This window comes from Pinus tabuliformis, chromosome 5_1 (assembly GCF_031772625.1).
Source record: "Pinus tabuliformis cultivar Carrire ecotype Pingquan chromosome 5_1, CPIR1, whole genome shotgun sequence".
In the NCBI taxonomy this organism is placed as follows: Eukaryota; Viridiplantae; Streptophyta; class Pinopsida; order Pinales; family Pinaceae; genus Pinus; species Pinus tabuliformis.
Genome location: NC_142305.1, coordinates 750,497,586 through 750,504,643, shown reverse-complemented (window position 1 = coordinate 750,504,643; position 7,058 = coordinate 750,497,586).

The window sequence follows — 7,058 nt, the reverse complement described above, 5'->3', positions numbered from 1 at the left end:
TATCCCAACAATGGTTAACTTTGTTCATGTAAACACATATTATATTTCCAAAAGGAAGCTAACACAATATCAATTATTTTTGTGTATGAGCAAATATTCTCTTTCAAGAAATATAACACAATATTCATTGCTTTTGTGTATACGAAAACATAATATTTTCCAAGTAAACTAAAATGGATTCTTACCCCTATATAAACCAAACTCATAACCTTGATTCTTACCACATCATGCATAAAATTCATATACAAGATTACAAGAAAATAACCTTGGGTCTTATGGTTTCATGCACAAGAATTCATATGTAATCTTTCAAGAAATAACATGGTTACTTATATTCTATGAAAAATATTCATATGCATTCTTTTTCAAAAGATTAGCACACTTAATTTATGCTTTACCATGTATTATTTTCCAAGAACAAAACATGGATAGTATATTATGCAAACAATATTTATATGCCATTTTTCCAAAATATTACCATAGTTAATTTATCTTTTTTCATCTAGTCTTTTCCAAGTAAATTTGGAAAAAAGAATGCATATTCTTCTTCAAACAAATTGCCAAAATTACATATCTTCCTTGTATATAATATCCCCAGCCAGTTTCTATCGCGATGTTTAGAGTATGTGAACCAGCATATTCTTGCTATGCTTGCGTAGTCTCATGCCCATCCCTTACTAATTAATGGTCATTTATGTTAGGAGGAACTGAATATATGGAAACAATAAGAAAATATGACCAACTCTCACACATACTATTCTCCCAACTCCCTGTACAATATTCGGGATCTCCGTCCACGCGTTCACTTATTCTTTGTAGAGCATGCTTCTATACTAATTGTTCATATAGATTCATGTAGGAACTTAATGCAGAATCTTTTCAGGACATACATTGTTTTGGATGCCTTATTAGTGCTGGTTGGATCCTGCAAAGATCTAACTGAACAAAACGTAAGAAAATGTATTGCATAGTTGTTTGACTCTTCGTCTCTTGTTGTATGGCCATACAAATTTACAGTCTAAGTTTAAGAGAAGAATTGTATTGATATTACAATAATGACCACCCATTCTCCTCACAATGTTACAACCATACTCCCTTCAAATGTCGGTCATCACCGTATTAACCATAGAGAACTGGTGGGGCAAGAAAAAATATTGAACTAGTTACAAACTAGTTACAAAGAGTTCTTGACATCCACCATTTTGGGGGTCAATGTATTAATCACCATAATATTTTACATTATTAAATAATTAATGTTAAATGTAAGTCTTAGGGATATGGAAACTACAAGAAACTTGATACATGTCAATACTTGATAGATCTTTGCTTTATATTTATATTTATATTTATACATATATATTGAATTTTGTGAAAATCTCTTTGGACATTTAAGTTGTCTCGAGTATATAATTAAAACTTGTAATTCCAAAACATCCTAGCTAGATTTTAGAGTAACAATAAATATATACTTGAAAAAGTCTTAAAATATAGTACAATGAGATTTAATGAAATGCTTTAATCACAAGAATTTATTTTTTTCAATTGTTTTATATAATATATGTAAATGTTTTTATTATTTTTACTATATATATAGTTGACACTGAAATATTTTAGTTATAATAAGAGTTGAAATATTTTATTTATGATGCATACTATCCATTTTAAAGTGTATTTTAATTATTAATATATTTTAAAAAGATATGAATAATACTTAATCTTGTATATTGAAATATTTTATAACATTTTAATATTGAGAATGGAATGAATTCAACATTTTTTCACACATTCATCGTCTTTTAACTTTGGGTTATTTGGATCAGGTTATAATCATTTGATTCAATGTTGAATAATTTATAATTCTGGTTATTTCGATAAGGTTAGGTTAATTGGAAAGTTTGCTCCGTCAACCCCTCCAAAACCGGTACTTTTAGGTACTACAGGTAGTACGAAATTGGAAAGTATAAACAACAAATTTCAGAAAAAATATGATGTTTACTGTTAAACATCTTAAAAAAGAACCACTCAAAAAGCTTTATGATATCTATCATCTTCGTGAAAAGGATAACCAAAAAATTTAATACAAAATATGACGTTCAATGTTAAACATCCTTAAAAATAACTATTCAAAACTTTTATGGTCTCTATCATGTTCGTGAGTGGCTTCTGGATTTTGCGATTTTGATATATGATGCTTATCCTCTAACAATCAATTAAAGAAAAAATTTTAAATATCCTTAAGCCTCTCGAAAAATGAATTTTAAATGTTTTCAGATCTCTGAGTGCGTGGTTTAAGAGAAAAATTATTTATTATCTGTGTGATGTCAGCGACTGGCTTTTTATTTTTAACGGCTTCATATTAAAGTATGATGCTTCTTACTTTAAGCATTTCAGGCACAGTTCAGAGTATCTTGATTTATGTTAAACGAATTGAAAAGCAGATAAAGAATCACATTTCAAAGAAAACCCTTTTCACTTGATTCCATGCTGATTCAAATCTTCCAACCCACAATTAATGTATAAAACAGTTATTTTGTTCGGCGCCTTCTAACTTCCAATCAGATGAAATGAATATATCGCGAATAAAAAGCATCTTGTGACTCATGATGCTCGCCAAAATCCAAAACCACTGCTCTTCACAATACACCGTCCAAAATCTATAACCTATTATTTATTGTCGGTGTGTCCCACAAGGCTGCTAACATTTCGGAATCTGTGAACTGAATAACTCAGCTTCCGGTTTTTTTCGTGATTCCAACCGACTAAAGAGGTGAAAACAACTCAGGTCGTTTGCACAAATAGGTGAGCAAATATATTCTATTCATGCACCCTGCAATAATATATTTACTCTATAATTTCGATCCAATTCCGAGTGGAGCATCTGGCGATGATTTATATATTGTCACCAATAAATGTGATAATCATATCTCTTTATCGAAGGGAATAATCATAATTTTCTTTGTTTTGTTTATATTAATTTTCAATTCAAACTCTTTAATTAACATTCAATTCAAACTAATATATTAGATTTATGGAAAAGTCATTCGGTATTATCTTTATGCTTTGTTAAAAAATAAACTTAACCCAAAAAAATCTTGATTTTAGCCAATAAAATTTAGGATGATATCAACTTTATTTAATGGCATATATTTAATAAAGAATAATAGAAAAAACAATAATTCAATAGTGACTAAGTATGGTTAAATTTTTTGAATTTTTTAATATATACTGTTAGCTTGATTTTATATTATTTTCATTACTTTGGTATTGTGTGTGGCATCTGCATTTCCTAATCATTTTTTTTTAAATATTTTAATATTTTATTTTTATATAAATAATAATAACAATTATATATATATATATATATATATATATATATATATATATATATATATATATATTTTAATATAAAATTTTATATTTTTTCTTACTTTGAGATTGCCTGTGGCATTTCCTAATAAACTTTCTTTTAATGTTATAATTTTTTTTCATTTATATATATATATATATATATAAATTGTGTATTGTGAAAATATTTTAATATTTTTAAAAGATTTTATTATCTTTAAATGTAATTTCCACACAAAATTTAAAGTAAAAAATATATATAAAAAATCATATTATACTCTATAATATATTCTAACGTTTTACATATATAAAGTAAGGTCTTATATCACAACTATTTCCCCATATTTACTAGGCAAAATTTATAGAAATTAGATTATAATATGTCATTGCCTTGACCTTTTTAGCATGCAAATGTTTAAATATAGGTTTTCACATTGATGGACAAATATATTAAAATATCATATTTAATACTGTGAATAAATTTATAATAAAATAATTAGATTATGATTAAAATGTAAAAATAGAATTCAAAATTAATATTATATATATATATATGAGACACTTCTCATGGGTATAAAATATTAGTTTTACATTATAAATATTTTTCGATATTTATTGGATAAAATTTACACAAATGAGAATATGACATGATATAGATTTTGTCTTTTACTACAAAAATGTATAAATATATTTTTAAGCATTGAGAAGCAAATAAATTTTCATAATTGTATATAAATATTTATAAGTAAAATAATATGATATTTAATACTCTATGACTTTAGAGAACAAACTTATCACATGATCAAAATGTCAAATGGCCATCATCAAATATCTTGTGTTGTGCCAAATATATTAAATGCACGAACTTAAGATATCTCCACTTTGAAACTATATGTCGATTTTGTTGAGTCATTTTTTAACTAAAATTAGGATGATTGAACACCTAATTTCTACTTAAACGCTCTGGAAAAAATTTAAACATGAAAATATTGGAGACCAACTTTTAATACACATTGAACAATATCTAAAAGTTAATCTATTTCTTTTTTATATTATCAAGTTATACCCTACATCTTTATGACATTATTATTATTCATGCTTTTAAATTGGTTTTTTCTTTTTGTTTATAAATTTATTCTCATATATTTATCTAAATTTAATCAGTTTGATTTTTTAATTAAATTATAGCTTATTTATGCATTTGGTTTGGTTGATATTATTTCTTGTTTTAAATTATTTTTATTTTATTATTTATATATTAATTTTCACATGTCTATTTTTAAAATTTATACAAGAAATTTTGAAAAATTTAATTTATTTTATTTCCTTTATCCTCATTTATAAATTATCTTACTCAAAAATAATCTAGTGATTTAGATAATATCTCTTATTATCACAATACAATTAATTAGTATCTTCAAATCCTCTAAAATCATCCTCAATCAAACTCTATGCATATTAATTTATTTAACTTTACGCATACTAACTATTTTAACTTTACAAGTAACTTTGTTAATAAATAACAATATTTTATTTCTTTATGAAATACTATATATTATTATATTCAAATCACACTGAAATGTATATTCATATTTGATTTCCTTTTATCAACACATCCTTCCCAGTAGGAATCTCTATAGCGAACCAATCTAAAACCTTAAATTAATATATAATCTTGTCCGTAACTAACCATATGACTATTATATCCAATAATTCTCTTAGTATTGTGATTTCTTTAATATCAGATCGGTTCTACTCCGAGGTTCAGTGACTTGTAACTTTAGGTTATTTTGATCTGGTTAAATGCATTTGATCCAACGTTGAATTACTTATAACTCTGGTTATTTGGACAACTTGAGGTTATTTGCTTAAATTTTCTCCGTCAACCCATTCAAGCGGGCGCTTTAGATAGTACAGGTAGTAAGAAATGAAAAAGCATAAAAAACAAATATGACGTTTATCGTTAAACATCCTTGAAAAGAACGATTCAAAAAGTTGAATGATCTCTATCATGTTCGTGAGTGGCTTCCAGTTTTTAAGATTTTGATATATGATGCTTATCCTCGAACATCCAATTAAAACCCGATCTAGGCATCCTTGAACATCTCCGAAGATCAATTTTAAATGTTTTTAAATCTCTGAGTGCGTGATCTAAAAAACAATTTATTTTATTCAATATGATATTAGTGACTCCCTTTCACTTTTACCTTTCCGAGCGTTTAAAATGTGGTGTTTCTTATTTTAAGCATTTCAGGAACAGTTTACATTATCCTGATTTATGTTAAATGAACTGAAATGCAGATAAAACCAATATAGTTCAAACAAAACCTTTTCACCTGATTCCACGTTGATTGACATAGGAGTTTGAATTTTCCATCTTCAAATATATATAAGTATCTTCCAACTTCCAAGCACATAAGCCACTTATTTAACAAAATCGTCAATCAAACGCTTGAAAAATTCGTTATTAGTCCCTGCCATCTGGCATACGGCAGGGACTATAGTAATCGTTAGTAGCCGACTTAGCATTAGTTTAGAGTTTTTCTAGTCTGTTATACGGCGCTTAGTATAAAGTCTGTGCGGTGTTCTCCCCAGATAACCAAAGTCTGCTTCCCCGCTGAAGCTTTCCCATCTTATTTGGCCTCTTCCCGAGGCGGAAGAGGCCCGAACATAGGTTAAGTTGATATTTACGCCCAGTTTCATTATGCCTGACCGTCAACGGTCTAGTGTTAATGCTAGCATTAATTCGTTAATTTGTAAACAGGTATATGTATATGCTAAGGTTGCAGGGTATGCTCCGGTTTGGTCTTAACAGGTGTTGTGCTGTGCAGGTGTGCGTGTTCTGTCGCATGATCCTCATCAACAGGTGCATCGTATGTAGCATATCATGGTAAGCCAGACTATGGGTAATACCCGTTCAGCAGAGAAACCCAGGCTCCTCAGATATGAATGTGAAGGTATGGCGAGTCTCGGACCTCAAGTGCGTCGAAACGATTCAGAAGGAAAAATAGAAAGTATAGACCCTGAATGGCTCAGGTTCGGGCAAGCAAGAATACCGAGACAGGGCATGCAAATGGTCTTCGAGGGAAAAGGCTTTCTCGGGCCTGCGGGCTAAGACTTCGTTACCGCCCAGTAGCTCGATTGCTGGAGATACTTCGTGACAGGAAGGGAAGAGAATAAACTTTAAACTACGGACCAGATAAGGAGAGAATATCCGCAGCAATCAGGTAAGAGCAATCAGGTCAGGTTTTGCCGAATTGAGGAAAGAACAAAATCTTTTCTGTACTATGCTGCCGGCTCAGGTTCGGGCAAGCAAGAATACCGAGACAGGGCATGCAAATGGTCTTCGAGGGAAAAGGCTTTCTCGGGCCTGCGGGCTAAGACTTCGTTACCGCCCAGTAGCTCGATTGCTGGAGATACTTCGTGACAGGAAGGGAAGAGAATAAACTTTAAGCTACGGACCAGATAAGGAGAGAATATCCGCAGCAATCAGGTAAGAGCAATCAGGTCAGGTTCTGCCGAATTGAGGAAAGAACAAAATCTTTTCTGTACTATGCTGCCTTTGGCCCTGCGCCTGGTCTTTCTTCTTTATTGCCTTGGGCTTTCACCGCATATGGGATCGATCCCTTCCACCATTCCTCCAACAGATGCGGATGAATTAGCTGTCGTTATTCTTTCAACATTTGCAGAGCTAACCCCTGAAGTGACTTCAG